At 33.5% G+C, this 21,916-nt stretch overlaps 1 pseudogene; it reads left to right on the forward strand.

The window, feature by feature from the left end:
• Positions 1 to 20,249, forward strand: part of LOC147584239 (protein BTG4-like) — a 115,030-nt pseudogene extending 94,781 nt beyond the window's left edge.
• Positions 20,250 to 21,916: the final 1,667 nt, after the last annotated feature.

A 21,916-nucleotide genomic window follows, 5' to 3' on the forward strand; every position in this document is an offset into this window, starting at 1 on the left:
TATTTTCAAAATAATACATTTTTTCTTCAGATTAATACTCTGAAGTGCAAACTGCTGGATCACATGATAATCTTATTTTTAATTTTTTGAGGAAACTTTATACTGTTTTCCTTAGTGGTTACACCAATTTACATTCCCACCAACAATGCACAAGGGTCCCTTTTCTCCACATCTTCTCCTATACTTGTTCTTTCTTGTCTTTTTGACAATAGCCATTCTAACAGGTAATATCTCATTGTGGTTTTGCATTTCCCTGGAAGTTAGTGATATTCAGCATTTTTTCTTATATCTGTTGGCCATCTGTATGTCTTCTTTTGGAAAATGTCTGTTCAGATCTTCTATTTGTAATCAGATTGTTTTTGTTTGTTTGTTAGTTTGTTTTGCTATCCGGTTGTATGAATTCTTTATATATTTTTGATACATATTAGCCCCTTATCAGATATATGATTTGCAAATATTTTCTTCCATTCAGTAGGCTGCCTTCTCATTTTGTTGATGGTTTAACTTTTTGGCTTGATGTAGCCTCACTTGTTTAATTTTGCTTTTGCTGCCTTGGCTTTTGGTGTCAGATTGAAAAAATCGCCACCAAAACTGATGTCAAGGAGATTATCCCCTAAGGTTTGTTTTGTTTGTTTGCTTGTGTGTTTTTCTTAGGAGTTTATGCTTTCAGGTCTTACATTCAAGTCTTTAATCCATTTTGAGTTCATTGTTGTGTATGACATAAGACAGTGGTCCAGTTTCCTTATTTTACAAGTAGCTGTCCAGTTTTCGCAACATATTTTATTGAAGAGAGTGTCTTTACCTATTCTTGGCTCCATACATAATGTGGCCATATATGTGTAGGTTTACTTCTGGGCTTTCTCTTCTGTTTTGTTGATCTATGTGTCTGTTTTACTGCCAATACCATACTTTTTTTGAGCAATGTTATCATTCTTGTGCTTAAATATTTTATTCAAAGGTTTGCATTTTAAAGAATTTAGTATCCCAACTGAAATACTGTTGTCTCTCTTCCTCCTCTTGTCCACACTGGAAGTTATTGAACCAAGAAAAGTATACCTAGATCAAGATTCTTGATATACCATTTCTGATTGCTTTTTAGAAGCTTATAATAGGTTAGAATCCTAGCATCCACATATAAGAGTATGTGTTTTATCATGCCTTCTCTAACAAAGAGTATTTTCCTAAGAACAACAACAGAGCATCCGTAAAAATATTTATCTTCATATTGTTTTATTTCTAAATGATTCTTATACTAGCAGGTTGAATATTTCATGTTTGTTAGCGATTTACATTTCTGTTCAGATTATCATCTAACCATGATCTTTGCCTGTTTTTCTATGTCAAAATCTTTTATTATTTTTAGTTTAAAAATACTAGTTAATGGGGTGCCTGGGTGGCTCAGTCGGTTAAGCATCCGACTTCGGCTCAGGTCATGATCTCACAGTTCGTGGGTTTCTTACATTCTACGAAGAATTTAAAATATAGATGGAAACAAAAATCCTTCTTTCTCCTTCTCCCTCCTTTCTTTAGAAGGTAGAAAGTCCACAAAAAATCAGGAAGGTATGTATTGAAATTCGTGGCTTTCAAAGGTATCTGAATTTCCATCACTTTATGTCCTGTAATAAGCATCTCAATAGGAAGTGAAAGAATCTATAACACACAATCTTACTTAAAATTTGATTTACTTAAACATGTGGGAAAGATATGTGAAAGGGAAACTCTGAACTATATTAGAGATTAAATATGATATCAAATGATGGAAAACTAAAAAAAAATTTAATGTATTTTCATCATTTAATTATTTTTCTGATGATTCAAACTGGATATATTTTAAAAACTTAAATCTTAATTACTAAGAAGTTTAATTAAAATATGAAGCTATACTTGTGAATTATTATTTTAAATAAAATGACTATAACAAAATACATTTAACTGCTCTTATTTCTGTAAAGCCAAAATTATTCAGTTCCACAAGTTACATATCTGTACATTGATACACTTTAAAATAATCAGTTAAATTAAACTAATTTACTGGGTTTATAATTTTGTAATTTAACTTGTAATAATACATTTATAACAAATATAAAGTTTTTCCCAAAACCATAAGTTTTTTTTTTAATTTTGTGAAGATACTACTTTGTGTTAAAATATGATGCTATCACATTTATTTTTAACTCACATTTTATGAATCTTAATATGTTTCCAAATTTCTCCATATATTGCATATAGCACTACTGAGAGGCAGTGATACACAGTGACTTCATTCATTCAATAAATATTTATTAGAAAGCTTTTATTGTATGTGATAGTATCTTTTTTTCAATTCTATGTATTGAAATAATGGTGGATCTTAAAATTCAATAATGTCAAATTTAAAATTTATGGTGTTAATGTACATTATCTATACGTATACATGGATACTAATTTCAATTATTATGAAAATTAATCTATGGCATTATGTTCATATTATAAGTAACTAAGATCCACTGAGGAAAATAGTACATTTATTATTTAAAACTCAGGAGACCCATCTCCAGACTTCCCACTCAGTTACTGTGAGCCCAGTTTCTTACTTATCATATAGACACTGTAGTTACTTAATCTTTGGAGCTACATTTTTTTCTCATTTAAAATATGGAAGTTCATGGGTGACTCAGTCAGTTAAGCATCCAACTCTTGGTTTCAGCTCAGGTCATGATCTCACAGTTCATGGGAGTGAGCCCTACAACAGGCTCGATCAACATAATATCCCTCTCCCTCTCTCTGCCCTCCTCTGTTCTCTCTCTCTCTCCCTCTCTCTGTCTCTCTCAAAATAAAGAAGTAAATGTTTAAAAAAAAATAGAATATGGAAGTTCAGATTAAGTGATCTCCATATTATCTGAACCTGATAGTTTTTGTCTGCATGAATCATTTGGAGTCAGAGTCAGCAGACCCACTGAAGGAGGAGAAAGAGGAGAGACAGTAGGAATCTGGTGAATATCTTATTCTTTTTTAGTGTATTTGATCATATAAAGGGAACATTTTTTAGTTTTAGTTTGAGATGAAAATCAATGTCTTCCACCTCTGCAGATGTTTACAGACACAAAAATCACAGAGCATAGATAAAATATGATTCTCTACCTGCCTTCTGAAGTAGGAAAGAGCAAAAAGGAGAAAAACAGGGATTCTTGGAGAAGGAAAAGCAAAGGCTATGTTTACCATTTCAAGCAGGACTATTTCTTCAGTGATTCAGAGAAATTCACCAGGAGTGTCTAAAAAAATGGACCTTCTGACTTTTCATTAGGTAATAGTCCACTTCTGCAGTTCACCACAGCTACTCATAATATACACACAATTTTACATGCTACATTTTAAAATGACTACTCAAGCTTTCTTTTATGTTAGGCTGAGGTCTTCAAGGCAATGAATTAGTTGCAAAAGTTTACACTCTTGTTTTTCCCTGTGAAGCTAGCGAATCATCTGAGGACTTTGGCTGGGTTGATGCTTTTAAGCATTAAAAAGATGAGACGGAAAAAGTAAAGTGACTTGGACAATATTGCAGAAATAATATCAGAACTTTATTTAAACCTAGGCCTTTCTAACCAAAGAACCTATATTCTTAACACCGTATTCACCTGGGTTCAGTGACAGGTATCCATCATAACAGCAATTAATTTTATCATTATTTTCATGATCATGATGATCATTAGATATGCCAGAAATGCCTAAGGTTGCATGAATCCCTGAGTCGTAGTAGTCTCTAACTCCTAGACCCCGTTCCCCACCTATCTCTATGCATTTATCTCTTACTTTACACTAGGATTTTCATTAATTCAATTACAGAAGAAAATACTCTTTTCATCCTTTGACTTATTCCCTGTAATTTCTATTTTTATTACTTTTTATTCTTAACATGGTAAATGTTATTTTTGCCCAACTAGTGACTTATCAAAAGCTTTACCCTTAGTACTTTCATTAAGACGTAGCCATAGGTTTATTTCTTGCTTTTTTGAGAAGTGAAATTTTATGTGTTTTCAGTCTTGTTAGTTTTTCTACTTAACGGAATTGTATAGCACTTATTGAGTAACAATTTGGTTTTTCTTTTAGATACATCACATTCTTACATGATTAAGACATGACCGTTTGTTAAGTTCTCATACTATTTTCTGGATCATATATATGTTATTAGTTTTAAAAATTTGTTTTTACATTTATTTATTTTTGAGAGACAGAGAGCACGTGCGAAGGGCAGAGAAAGCAGGAGACACAGAATTCGAAGCAGGCCCCAGGCTCTGAGCTGTCAGCACAGAGCCTGACGCGGGGCTCTAACTCACAAACTATGAGATCATGACCTGAGCCGAAGTCAGACGCTTAACCGACTGAGCCACCCAGGCACCCCATTATATATATGTTATTCTGAATAATTTAATTGACAGGTAAAATCACCTCCACCATGAACTCAAATTGTCTAAATTTGAATTTTTACTCTGGTTACGTATCAGGAAACTTACATCATCTGCTAACCATGTTTAAGGCCCTAGTTACCTCATCTATAAAATGGTGATAATAACAGGGTGCCTGGGTGGCTCCATCAATTAAGCGTCTGACTTCTGCTGAGGTCATGATCTCGTGGTTTTGTGAGTTCTAGCCCTGTGTTGGCCGCCCTGGAGCCTGCTTCAGATTGTGTGTCTCCCTCTCTTTCTCTGTGTCCCTCTCCTGCTCGCCTCTGTCTCTCTCTTTCAAAAATAAACATATAAATAAATAAATAAATAAATAAATAAATAAATAAAATTATAATATTGATAATAGTGATAACTCTTTTAACTGTGGCCTAAAGATAAACATGATAATGTCAAAAATGAATTTGGGGTCATTTTTGGCCGACGCATAATGTTTGGTAAATTTTGGCTTTTTATTAATAAATGATTAAAAAAATGGAGACATTTTATAATTAAATGAATGTTTATTTAATCTGTCATATGTGAGGGCAATTTCATAAAGTATTATTTAGTAGTGGGAAAATAAAGAATATCCTTTAGCTTTTATATGTGCCATGATGGCAGTGAGATATCTTTATAAGTGACTTTTTTCTTGCAGCAGTTTGGGTGAAGCTTTTCTTGACTCTAATTTGCTGTGAAAGATTCATGTGGTTTTTTAAAGTTCCTGTGAGCAACTTTGCAACTGAAATTGAAAATTCGACTGACCATATGTCATTTCAGATTTAGTTCCAGAGGACGATAAGATAATCAGGATGAATAAGGGGTTGGCTACTGAAATGACAATAAACAAATGTGAAAATGTAACAAAAGTAAAGAGCTGCATTAAAGTGCATGATTAGACTTTGCATCAAAATTTGAGCCTCTCCTGAAAAGAACACTAATTTCATTAGTTCACTTAGTTAACCTAAAGATATTTTTAGAGATAAAAATTTCAGGCTCCAAATTGACCTAAACATTTGTGGCAAAAAAGAGAACTCTGGCTCAAGGCAAGATTGTACCTTTAACCTCACCAACTTTTTTTGTATAGGGTACCATTGGTCTCAAACTATACATTGAAAAAATACTGATACAGTTTTTACTGCATCTAACACATTCTGCCTTGTATTATCAGTTATTTTTGTATGTGCATTATTTTTCCAGTTACCTAACATAGTATTTTAACTATATTAATTTTTATGTTGTAAATATTTTATGTTTTCCTGATGTGTATAAAATTGTGAAAATAGGAGTGAAATAATAAATAAGCTCTACTTTTGGAGGAAAAAGAATATGACTCAAAATAAATGTTATCATTGTTTGATAGAATATCTCTATATGCAAATTCCTATCTAAAACATTGGACTATTTAACCTATTTATATTTGTGTTTACATTGATCATCTCATAATACATTTTTCATTTAACATACATGTCCCAAAATTATGTTTTTTTCCCTTTCTTTGGAATCATTCAATTAGTTTCTGTTTCTGTTTCCCTCTATGTTTTTCAATTTGTTTTAGCAGTTAACTTAGAGATTATATATGCATACTTGCAATATGACAGTAATACAAATTTTGAGAGTAATAAAAATGTATTAATCTGTGTTTTTATCTGCTGAAGAAAGTACTTTATATTTTCTTTCAACACTTTAAAAATACCAAGCCACTGCAGTCTCTTCAGCAAGTGGTGCTGGGAAAAGTGGACAGCGACATGCAGAAGAATGAACCTTGACCACTTTCTTACACCATACACAAAAATAAACTCAAAATGGATGAAAGACCTCAATGTAAGACAGGAAGCCATCAAAATCCTTGAGTAGAAAGCAGGCAAAAACCTCTATGATCCTGGCCTCAGCAACTGCTTTCTCAACACACCTCTAGAGGCAAGGGAAACAAAAGCAAAAATGAACTACTGGGACCTCATCAAAATAAAAATCTTCACAGCGAAGGAAACAATCAGCAAAACTAAAAGGCAACTGACAGAATGGGAGAAGGTATTTGAAAACAACATATCAGATAAAGGGTTAGTTTCCAAAATCTATAAGGAACTTATCAAACTCAACACCAAAAGAACAAATAATCCAGTGAAGAAATGGGGCAAAAGACATGAATAGACACTTCTCCAAAGAAGACATCCAGATGGCCAACTGACACATGAAAAATGCTCAACATCACTCATCATCAGGGAAATACAAATCAAAACCACAATGAGATACCACCTTATACCTGTCAGAATGCTAACATTAACAAGTCAGGCAACAACAGATGTTGGCAAGGATGTGGAGAAAGAGCATTTCTTTTGCATTGTTGGTGGGAATGAAAGCTGGTGCAGCCACTCTGGAAAACAGTATGGAGGTTCCTCAGAAAATTAAAACTAGAACTATCCTATGACCCAGCAAGTGCACTACTAGGTATTTATCCAACGGATGCAGGTATGCTGTTTCAAAGGGGCACATGCAGTCCAATGTTTATAGCAGCACTATCAACAATAGCCAAAGTATGGAAAGAGCCCAAATGTCCATCGATGGATGATTGGATAAAGAAGATGTGGTATATATATACAATAGAGTATTACTCGTCAATAAAAAAGAATGAAATCTTGCCATTTGCAACTATGGGGATGGAACCTGAGGACATCACGCTAAGTGAAATTAGAGAAAGACAAGTATCATATGACTTCACTCATATGAGGACTTTAAGAGACTAAACAGATGAACATAAAGGAAGGGAAACAAAAATAATATAAAAACATGGAGGGGGACAAAACATAAGAGACTCTTAAATATGTAGAACAAACTGAGGGTTACTGGAGGGGTTGTGGGAGGGGGGATGGGCTAAATGGGTAAGGGGCATTAAGAATATACTCCTGAAGTCATTGTTGCACTATATGCTAACTAACTTGGTTGTAAATTAAAAAATAAAATAAAATTAGAGACTTTGTCTTAAAAAAAATACCAAGCCACTGTTTTTTGGCTTCTTCCATAGTGCTTCTCCAATGAATCCCTTTTCTGACTGCTTTCAAGACTTTCTGTTTGTCTTTGGTTTTGGGCAATTATTCAAAAGTGACAATGCATGATGTTACAAAGATGAATACATCCATTCCAAGTGAAAGTTGAAAAAAACAAAATTCAAGTTGAGTCCATGAATTTGAATGTAAAGGAATACAAAATGTTTGGTGATATTCTTTCATATCCCATATTATGACTATCTTTATAAAACTACCTGCATGTCAATCCTTTTGTGTCTACTAACAAAAAATACCCCCAGTTATCTAAAAGGATTATCCTTATCCAATTCTCCTCCAATTCTTATTACATAATGTTTGGAGCCAAAGTTTTCTATACTTCTATACTTCTAACAAAACAATATATTATAACAGATTGATTTTAGAAGTAGATATAATAATCTACCTATCTTCTAGTAAGTCAAGTATGAAAGGAGTTTACAAAAATGTGAAGCAATTAATTATAGCATGAATTATATTTCATTTTGGAAAAGATAATTATTTTTTGTAAATATATGTATGTTACACTAACAAAATGGATATATTATTGGTATTTTAAATATGAATTAAATGAATATTGAGAATATTTTTGTCTTATTTTCTAATACATTAAACACAAAGCATTTTGATGACTTCAGTATTTTAATAATGTAAAACATTCTTGTAAAAAAAATATGCTTTGGATGAGCCTACATGTGGTTGTCTTTATATTTATCTTGTTTGGGATCTAGAATTTCTTGAATATTGGATCCACACAGCTTCTTGGTATTGGGAAACTCCTCATATATTAACTCTTTTGGTATTGTGCTGAATTCCCTTTCATCTTTTTCTGTGATTCCAGTTAAACAAATGTTAGACCTTTAACTCTTTTCTACACATCTCCTGTTTCTTTTCTATATATTTTACTCCTTTCTGTCTCCGTGCTTCAGCTTGTATTTGTCTATTGACTTTCCTTCCATTCCAGTAATCCTATTATTGGTGGTCTATTCAATTTTTATATCACTCTATTGAGTTCTTAGTCGTAGGCATTGCATTGTCCACTTTTTGAACTTCCATTTGAATTATTTTATATACAGACTTTCCTCATTTTAGACAGTATTGGTAACTAGAAACTCTTGCATATTGGAGCTGTGTCTTTGCTTTGCACGGCTCTCTGGTTGCTGGAACCATGCAAAGCAAGAACATGGTCTCAACGTGCACATGTTTTAGCATCTACGGTGCCATGCCAAGTGAGGACTTAAAGTATTCAAATTATCTACTAATACTTCTTTACACTTCTTTATTTTCTTGAAGTATTAATTATGTTTATTTAGAATTCCTTCCTTATTAACTCTACTAATTACAAGAGTAATACTCAGAATGCTAGCATGTGATTAGATAAGGAGTTGTTTCATAATGTAAATTTACTACATCCCTCCTTAATTCAATTGATTTTATAAACATCATTTATATTTATATAAATATATTTATATTATTCTAGGTGTCTAAAGAAGGAAAAATACAGAATTAATAGCTATAATTTCTTCTGGAATAATTTTTAATAGAATAACTTAAATAATGTTAATTATGGAAAGGCTAAAGAGAACCTTCACTTTTAATTCAATGTACTTCTTTTTTTAAATTACAGAATACAGTTTGCCTCAGCAAAAATTATGTTCCTGAAAGGGGAAGATGTATGAAAACATTAAAAAAAAACCTTAAGTATAATACAAAGCTTGAGAAATGAGTATATATATATTATGAGGGTGAAGGGAAAAAAATATGGATTCCAACAGGTGTGATTCAAACATATAGTAATCATTAGAGTAGGCCTTGAATATATTGGATTCTGTATCACCCCTTCATTTTTCATATCCTACTTTCTATCCCCTTTCTATTTAAATCTTGTACCACTTCATATGATCATCAAAGCCCTGTTCTGAGTGAAGGTGGAAAGACAATAGGAACACTCAGACCACACAATGTTAGAACAACTGACATCTCAATCTCTGATTGAGATCATTCTCAAATAAGCCAATGTTACTTCTTCCAGTGAACGAATTATTCTATCTCCTACAGAATATAGAATTCAGCTACAAATCCTATTTTTCCTGAAAATAGTAAAGCTTTTAATGGTCTCTTTTCTGAAAATGGTGTTATTTGGCATCCTCATCCTAGCAAATTTATAGTCTAAGTTTGGTTTGTCATTCTGACTACTTTAAAATATTTTTCAATGTTTATTTGTTTTTGAGAGACAGAGACAGAGAGACAGAGCATGAGCAGGGGAGGAGCAGAGAGAGGGAGACACAGAAGCAGGCTCCTGGCTCTTAGCACCCCTTTCAATCTGACTACTTTAGATACAACATGGTAAAAATATATAAACATACACTGATGTTCAAGTACTTAATTCTCAAGCTATTTTCTTTATCATAGAAGCAGAATAGTAAGAGATAGAATAATATACAATAATGAACAGAAAGAGAGCAAATTTTGTGTTATTTTAATTTTCTGACATTTTTAATTTGAGTCAATTATAACTTCATATGAAGTTTCCAGGAACTGTATGTATTCCCTGGCTGAAAATCAGTACTCCAAAGAAACTCTTTCTTTTTAAAAAATTCTTACCATTAAAGAGCAATTGTGTATGATTGGTATCAACATGGGTTTTTTTTCCACATCTACAAAGCAACTACTGTCAACCTTTCAACATTTACTGAAAATAACCCTTCATCAGAGCTCCTAGATTCATACACAATACTATTTCACCATTAAGTTTGAAGACTTGATTCATGTGCCTGTGAAACTCTGAAATTTCCTACTATTTTCCAACCTTTTAGTGATTTAGGAGAAAGTGAAGAAAGTAGACTAGCAACTAAAAAGTCACACTCAAAATGAACACTTTTCTCTCTTTTTCTTTTAAGAGGTGAGGAGAATTCCACATTTAAAAAAAAAGTGAGAAGACTTTCTCCTTAGCTTCATAAAGGTAGCAGACAACCCATAGATTCTCCAATAAAAGCATTTTATAGGATTTCCAGGAAAAAGGGTATTGCTGGGATAATTTTAAAATGATTTTAAGAAAATGAAACTGTACAAGTATGTGTAGTTTTTCCTTCCCAGCTCTGTCTAGAATATTGCTCTTTAAGATATATTAAAGTGTGTTTGAAGATAGACTCATCTTTACCTTATGGTACATGCTTTTTGCATTTGCCCAACAAAGTTTGAACTCAGGTTTGATAAACCCTATTAAAATAGGTTGCATATATGTTCAACTGTGTGGAAAATAATATTGGGAAGAGGAGAGAAAAGTATATACAGCAAACAAGTCTCAACATTTAAGTCTTTAAAATTAAAAGAACTTTTTTTTTAAATGTGTATTTATTTTTGAGACAGAGAGAGACAGAGCATGAGCAGGGGAGGGGTAGAGACAGAGGAAGACATAGAATCTGAAACAGGCTCCAGGCTCTGAGCTGTCAGCATGGAGCCCTATGTGGGGCTTGAACTCATGAACCTGCGAGATCGTGGCCTGAGCTGAAATCAGACGCATAACCTACTGAGCCACCCAGGCGCCCCAAAAGATCTTTAAATGTAAAGGTCTACAAAGAAAAAAAAATCTTAATTCAAGTCTAACATCATTATTCACTAGCCTCTCTTAGTAAATTAAATTAAGATACTCTAAACTTATTTTCTAGAAATGGGAATTAATATAATACATTTATTCTAGGGATCTTTAATTAAATGGATCTACTTAGTGATAAAACCATATGAGAAATCACAGGTTTATATTTGAATTTGGCAAGTTAAAATCATATTCTTTGTTTCTGAGGAATTAATTTCTTAGATTGCAAAGACAATAGTATAGAATTCTCAAGTAATACGCCTGTTATATTATCAGTTGTAAGAGGTAAAATACCCATGACAGCTTTGGAGGAAACCCATGTTTTGCCCTGATCCCTCTACTGTCTCTATTCTAAGTTTGAAGAGAATGATTTCTTCTTGGTGACCTAATGTGATCTTTATTTTGTTCTATTTCTACAGCTCTGGTGTAGTTAACTGCTGTTGTGATATACAATGAATTATACTGATGTGAATACTTTTTTAAAAGATATAACACAATGGATATTATGCAAACATTAGTAAGTTAAATGTAAATTATGTTGTTAGAACCTACAGCCCTTCCTGAAGTCAAGGCTGCTCCCTTCCTGAGAAGCGAGGTTTCTTTACCAAGTTTTATTTTTTATTGGTCTCTGTTGTTCTTGATGAAGCAAAGCATTTGACCCCCTTGGAAAAATTCATTATGTTTGCAAGTAAGCACATTGTCAAGTAAACATTTACCATACCAAGTATTTGACTTTCTCTAAATCTTGTGATTTTCTCATAGAAATGTTTATAAATTTTCCTCAGGACTCCCCATACATTTTTCTCGTGTCATTACTCAGCTTAATTTTTAGTTTAAAATTGGTTTAAATTTTCCCCCCTTGGGGCGCCTGGGTGGCTCGGCCGGTTGAGTGACCAACTTCGGCTCAGGTCATGATCTCACGGTTTGTGAGTTCAAGCCCCACGTTAGGCTCTGTGCTGATGGCTCAGAGCCTGGAGCCTGCTTCTGATTCTGTGTCTCCCTCTCTTTCTGCCCCTCCCCCACTCATGCTCTGTCTCTCTGTGTCTCAGAAACAAATAAACATTAAAAAAAATGTCTTCTCCCTCATAAAGTGTCTGAGACAAAGACTTCCATTTGTTTAATAGCTGTCTCACAATATTTCTTAGGTTTGATCACGTGTGCATGTGTACAAGATCTTTGGATATATATAGAATAACATTTTGGCAAGACAATATGGAAAATACAATTTCCATTTTGTCACAAGATGTGGTTTCATCATATGGTATTACATTAAAAAACATAAAACATAATCTTTTCGATCTCAAAATGTATATATTTCAAACTGATAAACAAATTCAGTTCCTTTTTCATGTTCAGAAATGGTTTACAGGAAAGACACTTATTTTGTTAATACTGTATATTTCATGACCAAAATTTTATTCTATACATTTAAGACATACACCCAGAGCTTTATACTCCCAACAAATCTGGACCAGAAAATAGAAACACTTGATGCTAATTAACTATGTAAAGAGGATTAAAGTGCTAAGAAATAACCTTTGCCTTAATCAGTGGTAAATTTATTTAAAATGTTAAGAAAATGGAAGGAAGATGATAAAATCATTTTTGCTAAAAGGAGTATTAAGAAAAATGTTTTTGATTCTCTAAATTCTATAGGCAATACTCTCACTGGTGGTCATTTAATTATTGGAGAGGAAGCTGTGAAAATGGCCCCCAGCAGGAGTGCAGATTTATCATTATGCATATAGAGTAGAAAACTGAGCTTAGGCTTTTAAGATATACTCCTGCATGGGAAAAAAAAAAAAAAAAAAAAAAAAAAAAAACCAAAAAAAAACCCTGATAAGCTGTGTGAGTGTAGTTTAGATTACTCTGGTACATGGTCAAAAGCTAAGCAGAAACATTACTTATTGCCAGCACTAGAAACATGTGTTGTCCAGAGGAGAAGGAGGCAAACAGCTGTAGATACTGCCACGTGAAAGGAAATTTCTTGAGTATTTTTTTAAGTGATAAAAATCACATTGGATAATTCCCCATATTTATTGTTGAGAAGTCCAAAAGATTCATCGGTAAACACTCTTCATTTCCACAGGAACCTTACATTGCCACAGGGCATGTCACACTGACATATTGTTTCTGTGGAAGCCAGCAGCATAGACTGAGCTGACTACAGAAACAGCAAGTATTCGAGTATAACCTTAGTCCATCTGGACTTACGAGATAGTTTTAAGTTTCATTCCGCTGTTATTAGTATGATGACAACCATCCCAGTCTATTTTCAGAAGCTTGTCTGTCCAGTTTCTCATGAATTTTATCAGGGAAAAAGTGCTGATAGTGTTCGAAATTACCAAAGGATATTATTATGGAGAAGATTGTGGATACCAAAGGTGACAACTTTTACCATGCCTGTTGAGCTAAACTTTATTATCTTCTACCAGTGGAATGCAATGTGCTCCACCATGCACTGCAGCTCATTTACACATATTTATGTATTTTTCAAAAATATTCGTATTGCTCTTAGGATACTGCCACCTCCCCAAACCTCACAATGATTTAGTTTCCCGTACTTTCCCTATCATCTATCATGATTTTGACCACGAGTTTGATTAACACCAAAATCCTTGCACCTGATAATATCTCATGATCTAAGCATCACAAAAAATATTTCTGCACAGCAAAAAGAAAGAGTGGTTTTGTCTTAATCACTAAGCAATAGTTTAGAATTTATTCTTTGACATAGATTCAATAACTGAGTTTGAATTTTGAAAAACTAATTGAATATTAATGAGCTAGTTTTTTTCACATGTAAAATCAGAAATCTTTCTGTGTCAGTTAAAAGACTTTAACTGGTAGGACACCTGGGAGGCTCAGTCAATGGAGCATCCAACTCTTGACTTAGGCTCAGGTCATGATCACACAGTTCGTGAGTTCAAGCCCCTCACTAGGCTCTGTGCTGACAGATGGGAGCCTGTTTAGTATTCTCTGTATGCCTCTGTCTCTGCCCCTCCCTGCTTGTGTTTCTCTCTCTCTCTCTCTCCACTCCCCTGTCTCAAAATAAATAAGTAAATAAACAAACATTTAAAAAAGACTTTAACTGATGTTGAACTGGATGAAACTAAAGGAAACTTTCCTGGTAAGAGGATAAATAACTTGTTTCCAGAAAGAAATTGTCATGACCATGTAAATTAATAGCATCACTTTCTGACAATATTGCTCTACTTCACTTATTAACAATACAACCAACATCGATGCTCTGTTTTAACATATTTTGAAATAATTTAACAAAATTTTCTAAGGTTTAATACTTAGTCCTTAGAATGTCAAGATGTAATAAACGCACATTTAAAATTTTTATAGTTTGAAACTCATGCAGAAGTATCAAGCCACTTCTAGAATAGGGAAAAAATTCACTTTAGTATGATAAGTGCAATACTGTGATTTGAGGCTAAACTTGGATTATATGGGTAGGAAACATAATTACCTTAGTAATATTACTGTCTAAACTGTAAAACAAAAGCAAACACTGCAATGTTATAACATTCTACCAGCATTATATAAAATTTTGGTACTCATTTGTGATATTTTAGTAGACATTCTAATGTTCTGTTATTGAATTGCTTTAATAGCATCACAGTCTGTGTCCTATTACTGACTTCCATGAACAGCATGAAACAATTGGGTTTTCGTAATACAGTTGTAGAAGAAAGTGGTTTATCATATAAATTGGTATCCATAGGAGTAAATAATTCTGATGAGATTTGCCTCATTTATTTTAAGAAATAAAAAAGTAAAAAAAGTATCACTAGATTTCACAAAGCATAATTAAAATCCTAATTGAAAATGCTGTGTGCTACATGTGTACTGTCATCTCCCTTTTTTGAGTTCTGCCAGTATTTTAAATACATCTTGAAAGCACACTATAAGAGTAAGACAATGCCTTTGTGATTTATACCTAGTGTTATAGATTAAATGTTTGGAAAATTTCCCTCTTTGTATTATAAAAATGATTGATTGTCAGTGAATTTAGAGTTGGTTTATTATGAAAATTGATAAAGACATTAGCAAAAAAATTGACAGAGATATTAGAGTACATAATTAAGCTTTTCTACATGGTTTTATAGGTAGAATTAACTCTACCTATTAACTCTTTCTGGAACTATTCATCTTGTTAATCTTACAATACACACACTAGTTTCTGATTGTCTGAATTAATGCAACTTCATATGAACCAAAGATTAGCTTAAACAGTGAAATCATCATGCTTATTAAAGTTTTTGTTTTTAAACCTTAGTGTTCTGTCAGAAAAAATAAAGAAAATAAATCTAGCTATAATGGTTTTAGGCAAAGAAACTAAAACCAGTCAAAAGTGGTAAACTGTTTTAAAGTATATAAAAATACTCGGCACTTAATAAAAAAACATAATACTGCTAGTCCCTTTTTATAACCATATTCAATAATGTGACTTTAGACTCTACTTATTATAATGCTAGAGCAGAGCATTGCAATTTAATATTAGAATTATAAATCAAATGGAAATGTTTTGCCTATAGCCCAAAAAGAAAAACGGATTTGTTTGGCTTGTAAAAGAATCCCTTCAATTTGCTATCTACCAAATATGTGATATTTTATTACAAATGCCATCACAATACAGGGAACAGAAAGTTATCAGTCCAATACCTAAGGAGATATTTTATCCTTATTTAAAATAATTACATTAATCAGGACATACTTTACAAAATGTGTATTCATCTTTCAGGTTAACAATAAGGAATAGAAAAAAACTCAGAATATAAAGTACGTAAGTACTCACAAGGATCATCTATGACCTTATTACTGTTTTTCACCATATTTTATTTGTTTTATTTTGTTTTCATAACAAGATATGAAATGGTCATACATTTGTATTCTCTAAGCTGATGCTAAATCATATTTTTACCCTGAAAAACTTCATCACAAAACAATGGTTTTTGTTAGACCAGTTGTGGACTTGAAGTTTTGAGAAAACCTAGATGAATTTTTATGTGTGTATGTATGTGTGTACATATATATATATATATATATATCTTTTGTAATTTATAAATGACCCTTTGTATGTATCAAGTAGGGACCTGACATAAACCATATTACCAGTTGTTAGTATTTTAACATTCTGATATATTACTAAAATGACAAAAATACAGACAGAAATCTTAATGTTTTATCTTCAAAATGTTTCACTTTACCATTTGAATTCATTCTAAGATGGCTTATTTGAAAGCAAATATTAAAGCTCACTGGAGTATGGCTATTATCTTCAGCTGCTCTTCATCCCTTCCTTGCGTCCCCTGAAAGTAGGGATGTAGGAAATGAGCTGAATCTGATATAGTCCAGCTGAACCTGAATTTTCCTTTTCCAACTCTTTTGGAGAACAACAGCAGAGAGTTTTGGTTTTTTTTTCTTTAAACTTAATGACTTAAGACAACTTTGAAAAGCTAATAAATGATCAGGTAAAATGGGTTATTTTGAATAAACATGAAAGAAAGTACATCAAGACGACTCATCATAATTGATAGTTGAATAAATAACATATTCAAGACATTGTTTTTATTTATTTTTTTAAATTTATTTTTACTGTTCTTATTTATTTTTGAGACAGAGAAACAGAGCATGAGCAGGGGAGGGGCAGAGAGAGAGGGAGACACAGAATCTGAAGCAGGCTCCAGGCTCTGAGCTGTCAGCACAGAGCCTGATGTGGGGCTCAGACTCACAGAGTGTGAGATCATGACCTGAGCTGAAGTCGGACACTCAACCGACTGAGCCACCTAGGTGCCCCACAAGACATTGTTTTTAAGTGTTTATTTATTTTTCAAAGGGAGGGAGAGATGGAAGGAGGAAGGGGGGAGAGAGAGAGAGAGAGAGAGAGAGAGAGAGAGAGAGAGAGACAGTGAGAGAGAATCCCAAGCAGGCTCCTGTCAGCACAGAGCCTGACGTGGGGCTCAAACTCATGATCTCAGACCCTGAGATCGTGACCTGAACAGAAACCGAGGGTCAGATGCTCAACTGACTGAGCCCCCCAGGTGGGCTCATTTTTGTTAAAATCTTTTGTCAAATATCTCATTTTAAGATCTGATGAAAGATACCTCCAAGCCTCTTGAAGGTTTAACTTTCACTTTTTTAGTGAATAATCTTATACCTCTCCCTTTATAACATTCAAAATAAAATGCATTAAGTATACAGGGCACTATTTTTTACTTTATTTATCATAATATTTCTTTGAAATGTGATGATTGGTCTTATTCAAAGAAGAGAAATGGAGCTCTTTTTTGTGGTGCCTTGGAGGTGGATCAAGTGCTTCAAGGATAAAGCTGAATAACTTTTTTCCAGATACTTGCTGCCAGAAACTCATTGAAGTGTATGATAAGTGCAGACTTTGTGCCTTTTATGAGAAGTGTGTGGCCATGGAAGTTGCTGATGATACTCTAGGAGAAGAATGGACAGGTTATATGGTCGGAATCAGCAGTGCGAATGACAGACAAGCCTTCCCCATGAAGTAGGGTGTCTTCATCCATAGTTGTGTGCCTGGTGTTAGACAGGGAAATTCCTGTTACAGACCAAGGACCAGAGAACAAAACTCAGTAGTGTTTGGGTTTGCATTGTGGATGCTGTCTGAAAGATCTGATGTGAAAAAAGGGGAGAAGGATATGGTACTTACTGATACTCCTGTTGATTCCTCTCCTGTGGCCCAAAAGAGCTAGCACAATCCACAAGATTTTTAATCTTGTAAAGATTATGTTCACCAGTATGTTATGAAAAAGCCTATAAGCAAAGAAGGTAAGAAACCTATGACCAAAGTGCTTGTTAGTACATGTGTCTTTCAATAAATATGGACATGTTACTCTGAAGAAATAGCATACTAAGGAAAATAAGAAAAAAGCTGTAGAATATGATAAACTTGTGGCCAAGAAAATGAAAGGGTCACAGAAAAACGCCAAGAATAGATTGCTGAAAGACAGAGGCTGCCTTCTCTGGGAATTTTTACCTTTAAGACTGAATCTAGTCAAAAATGAGATTTTCTAAGAGTAACAAATAAGATGAAATAGCAAAAAATAAAGTAAGGTAAAATAAGGTAAATGGCAATTAAAGCTATTCTATATATGGTAAACAGAATAATATCACTTATCCCAAAGATCTCTCCAGGACCTGTGAATATATTTAGTTTCATGACAAAAGGGACTTAAGATTGCAGATAGAATTAAAGTTGCTACTCAGCTGACCTTAATATAGGTAGATTACCCAGGGTAATCCAATGAATCTAATTGAATTGCAAGAGTACCCATAAGTAGGAGCGGGAGGGAGAAGGGGGAGACAAAGGAAGACGTGATTACTTTAGAGGAGCGTAGAGACGTGTGACATTGCTGTTACTGAAGATGGGGGGAAGGCGGCTGTGAATGTGGGCACCATCTAGAAGCTAGAAAGGGCAAGGTAACAGATGATGTCCTGGAGAGCCCAGAGACAAGTGCACCACTGCTGACATCTCTACTTTCTTTTGGTTGAGTGAGACCCCAGTTGGACTTCTGAACTACAGACTGTAAGTTCAGTACTTTTTTGTTGTTTTAAACTACTAAGTTTGGGGAAATTTGTTAAAGCATCAATAGGTAAGTAGTGAAACATATCCTACTTGTTTGTATCCTAGAAAAAAATGGACAAAACACGGTAAAACTATATATATATATATATATATATATATATGTATATATGTAGTTATATATAATGTGAATTGACAAAAACCTTAGTTGAGTCAATGTGACGATACTGTTGACAATTTAAAATATGCCCTTTGTGTCCCTCATTCAGTTTCTGAGGGTTTATCCCAAAGTTACATTTATACATACAGAAAATGATATATATACAAAAATACTAATTTGAGAATTTTTTAACTAAAAATATTTGAAAGAAGTAAATATAAATCAAGAGAAAATAGCTTTATGTGCCTTGGTGTTTGTGAATATAGTGCTTTTGTAGACTCTCCAATAGTTACAGTTTCAAAGAAAGTATCTTGGCACTTGAAGATAGGTGAGGGTTAATTACTTTGAAAAGCATACATTTTTGAAAAACTTGTGTATTGTAACATGTGTATTAACTTATTAGAAAAGCGTTTTTAAAAATAATAGTGTAAATTTCAGGGCTAATGGATGGTGATTGTTTTTCAAGGGATACAGAAGTATGGGTGACAGTCAAAAACTTCATAGTTGGCCTTCCAACTGTGGCCTATGTTTTGTTGAAGATAAAGTTAGGTTTTGCCTACATACTATTAAATTTTACTTAAATCATAAGAGATGAAATTGTAACAACAGCTTTCTTTGTCACCAGATTAGTGGGAAGACAAACAAACATGAGAAATGGAGTAAATAGCAAATAGATTTTGCAGAACAGCTGATGATGATCTTGTTTGAAGCATAAGAAACCACTGGCACTCTGATTGCCCTTCCAATGGGCAAGTCTACAGGTGTATCAGGATAAACAATAATTAGAACAGAAGTCCCATCCTAGAAAAAGGGCTTGTACTGAAAGTGAATTTGAATTTTTCACTTGGGAATTCCAAAGTCACTAGATTAGTGGGGTGGGGCATGAGAAGTTAGTAAATAGCAAATAGACTTTGCAGAACAGCTGATGATGATGTTGTTTGAAACATACAGAAACCACTGGTACTCTTCCCTTAAAATGGACAAGTCCCAGGTGTATCAGGATAAGCAATGATTAGAACAGAAGTCCCATCCTAAAAAGGGCTTGTTCTGAATGTAAATTTCAGTAAATTTGCATTTTTCACTTGGGAGTTCCAAAGGAAATGACTATATGGGTAGATCTCTTTGACTTGTGCTGTAAGTATGGTGAGAAAAATCCTCTATTTTGGGAATGGAATCTCTCCCAACAAAATAGTTATGATGTTAACAGAGCTACTACATTAGACTACTTTGGCACTTAGCCCAATGAAGAAAGTTGTAACAAAGAACCTCAAGTAATGCCTAAGTCAGCAATCATTTAACTCCGCTATTTATCAGGGTGAAAACTTCAAACAGCCAAGTTAATCTTGGTTCCAAATTGCCCACAAAAATATTGTGGTGGGTAGCTGTATGGGGCTCCTAAAAGAAGAAATCTAAGGGTCCTAGACCTGTGTCTATACACAGGGTAGACAGGGACTGGTGGGTCTAGACAAATTGATAATATACAGTGGCTGGGCACTTGGTGGGGTAGACCTTGGAGGAACAGCTTTATTTTCTCTAAAATGAAAATGAGTCTAAGTTTGAGAGGCCCAGGAAACAGAAAATAAATCACAGTAGTGAGTAGGGTGCAAGACGGTGAATCATCTCCTAAAGATCAAAAATATGTTCTTAGTTATACTTGGAAATTATATGTAATTTTATATGAAATTTTATTTAATACTAATGAACATACCCAATAAGTTAATAAAATGAAGATACTCACCTGTTATAAGATTCTGCGAATTATGAAATGTGTCGGTTTAAATGTAGTTTATTTTTTTAAGGTGTAATACACAATAAAGTGCTTCAAAATGTTTAGAAAATGCATAAACATCTCTTTACACTCCAATTAGGAAGGATTGAGACTCATGAATATAAATAAATCTATGTTAAAATAGTTTTAAAGCCTTTAAAATTCTTGCCATATGATTACAAATGCGGTGATTAAATACTGTTCTGAAAAAATACAACAATCTATATAAAATTTTATGTATTATATATGAACTTATCTATAAGCTTGATTCTAGTAAAATTTAGCTCTTAAAAATTAAAGGGGAAATTTGTTAAAGCACTAAAATTTCCGCATAAAGAGTTAGAGTTATGAGAGCTGACCCCCTTCAGCCTCTATGCTTTCAGAGAAAGCAATTTTAAGTGTGTCACAAGGTCAACTGTGGACTATGAAGTAGTAAATCCACATTTTTTCCAGTTTAGTTTCATTGTAGAATTACATGCTTTCATTGGAGAAAAGGAGATGAAAAGGAGAAATAGCATCTGCTCAGCTTTAGGCCCTGATAAAGGGAAATTAGTTCCATCAATATATGTAAATGCCAGTTTCCTACCCCGGACCTAAATCTTTGAGCAAGAAGGAGGTATAAATATCAACTGGGACAAACTTGTTTTTGCATTATAGGTTTTGCATCATTCTTAATGGTTTACTCACAACCAACCAACTACAGACAAAACTGGAACTTGAATACATGTTTTTTTTTAATTTCCTAATAGACTAAGCATCTCTTTTTTGCATCTTAGCATCAAATTTGCTTGAATATGTTGGTATTCTATTACACATTTCTGATAGTCTACCAATTTCAGAACCTCAGATAAAAAGAATGGACGTCTAACCTAAGTCCTCACTGGAGAAATTTTCTTTGGCGAAATTTTACCTCTGTGTTGACTTAGTGAAATAGTAGTCTATTTGAACTTAATCATGTTAACAGTATCTTGAAGGAACTTCTCATGAGTACAGGTTCTGAAATTGCTATACTTTCTTACTAGTACTGAAGTAAATAACCAAGTTTATTTTGCCTGAGGTCACCCAAAAACATGAGGCCTCTGAGAAGGTAATTTTGGGGAGTAAGGAGTAGTTCTTAGGAATCATTTAAAAGGAAAATCATAAAATTATGAGGTAGGGTGGTGGTTGGGGGCAGTACTATGACAGATGAGCAGTGAGTGGATAAACAGATGGGAAATGAGTGAATGAAAAGACTGACAGAATGTTGTTGGCACTTACCTCAGCTTGAACCACAAATTATTAATAAAATATGAGGAATTTTATTTTATCATGGATTAAATATTCTTGTATCATAATAAATGATAAACCCCAAAGATTGACTCTACAAACCACAA

Source organism: Puma concolor, chromosome A1 (genome assembly GCF_028749965.1).
Source record: "Puma concolor isolate L17-30 chromosome A1, mPumCon1.1.hap2, whole genome shotgun sequence".
NCBI classification, from domain to species: Eukaryota; Metazoa; Chordata; class Mammalia; order Carnivora; family Felidae; genus Puma; species Puma concolor.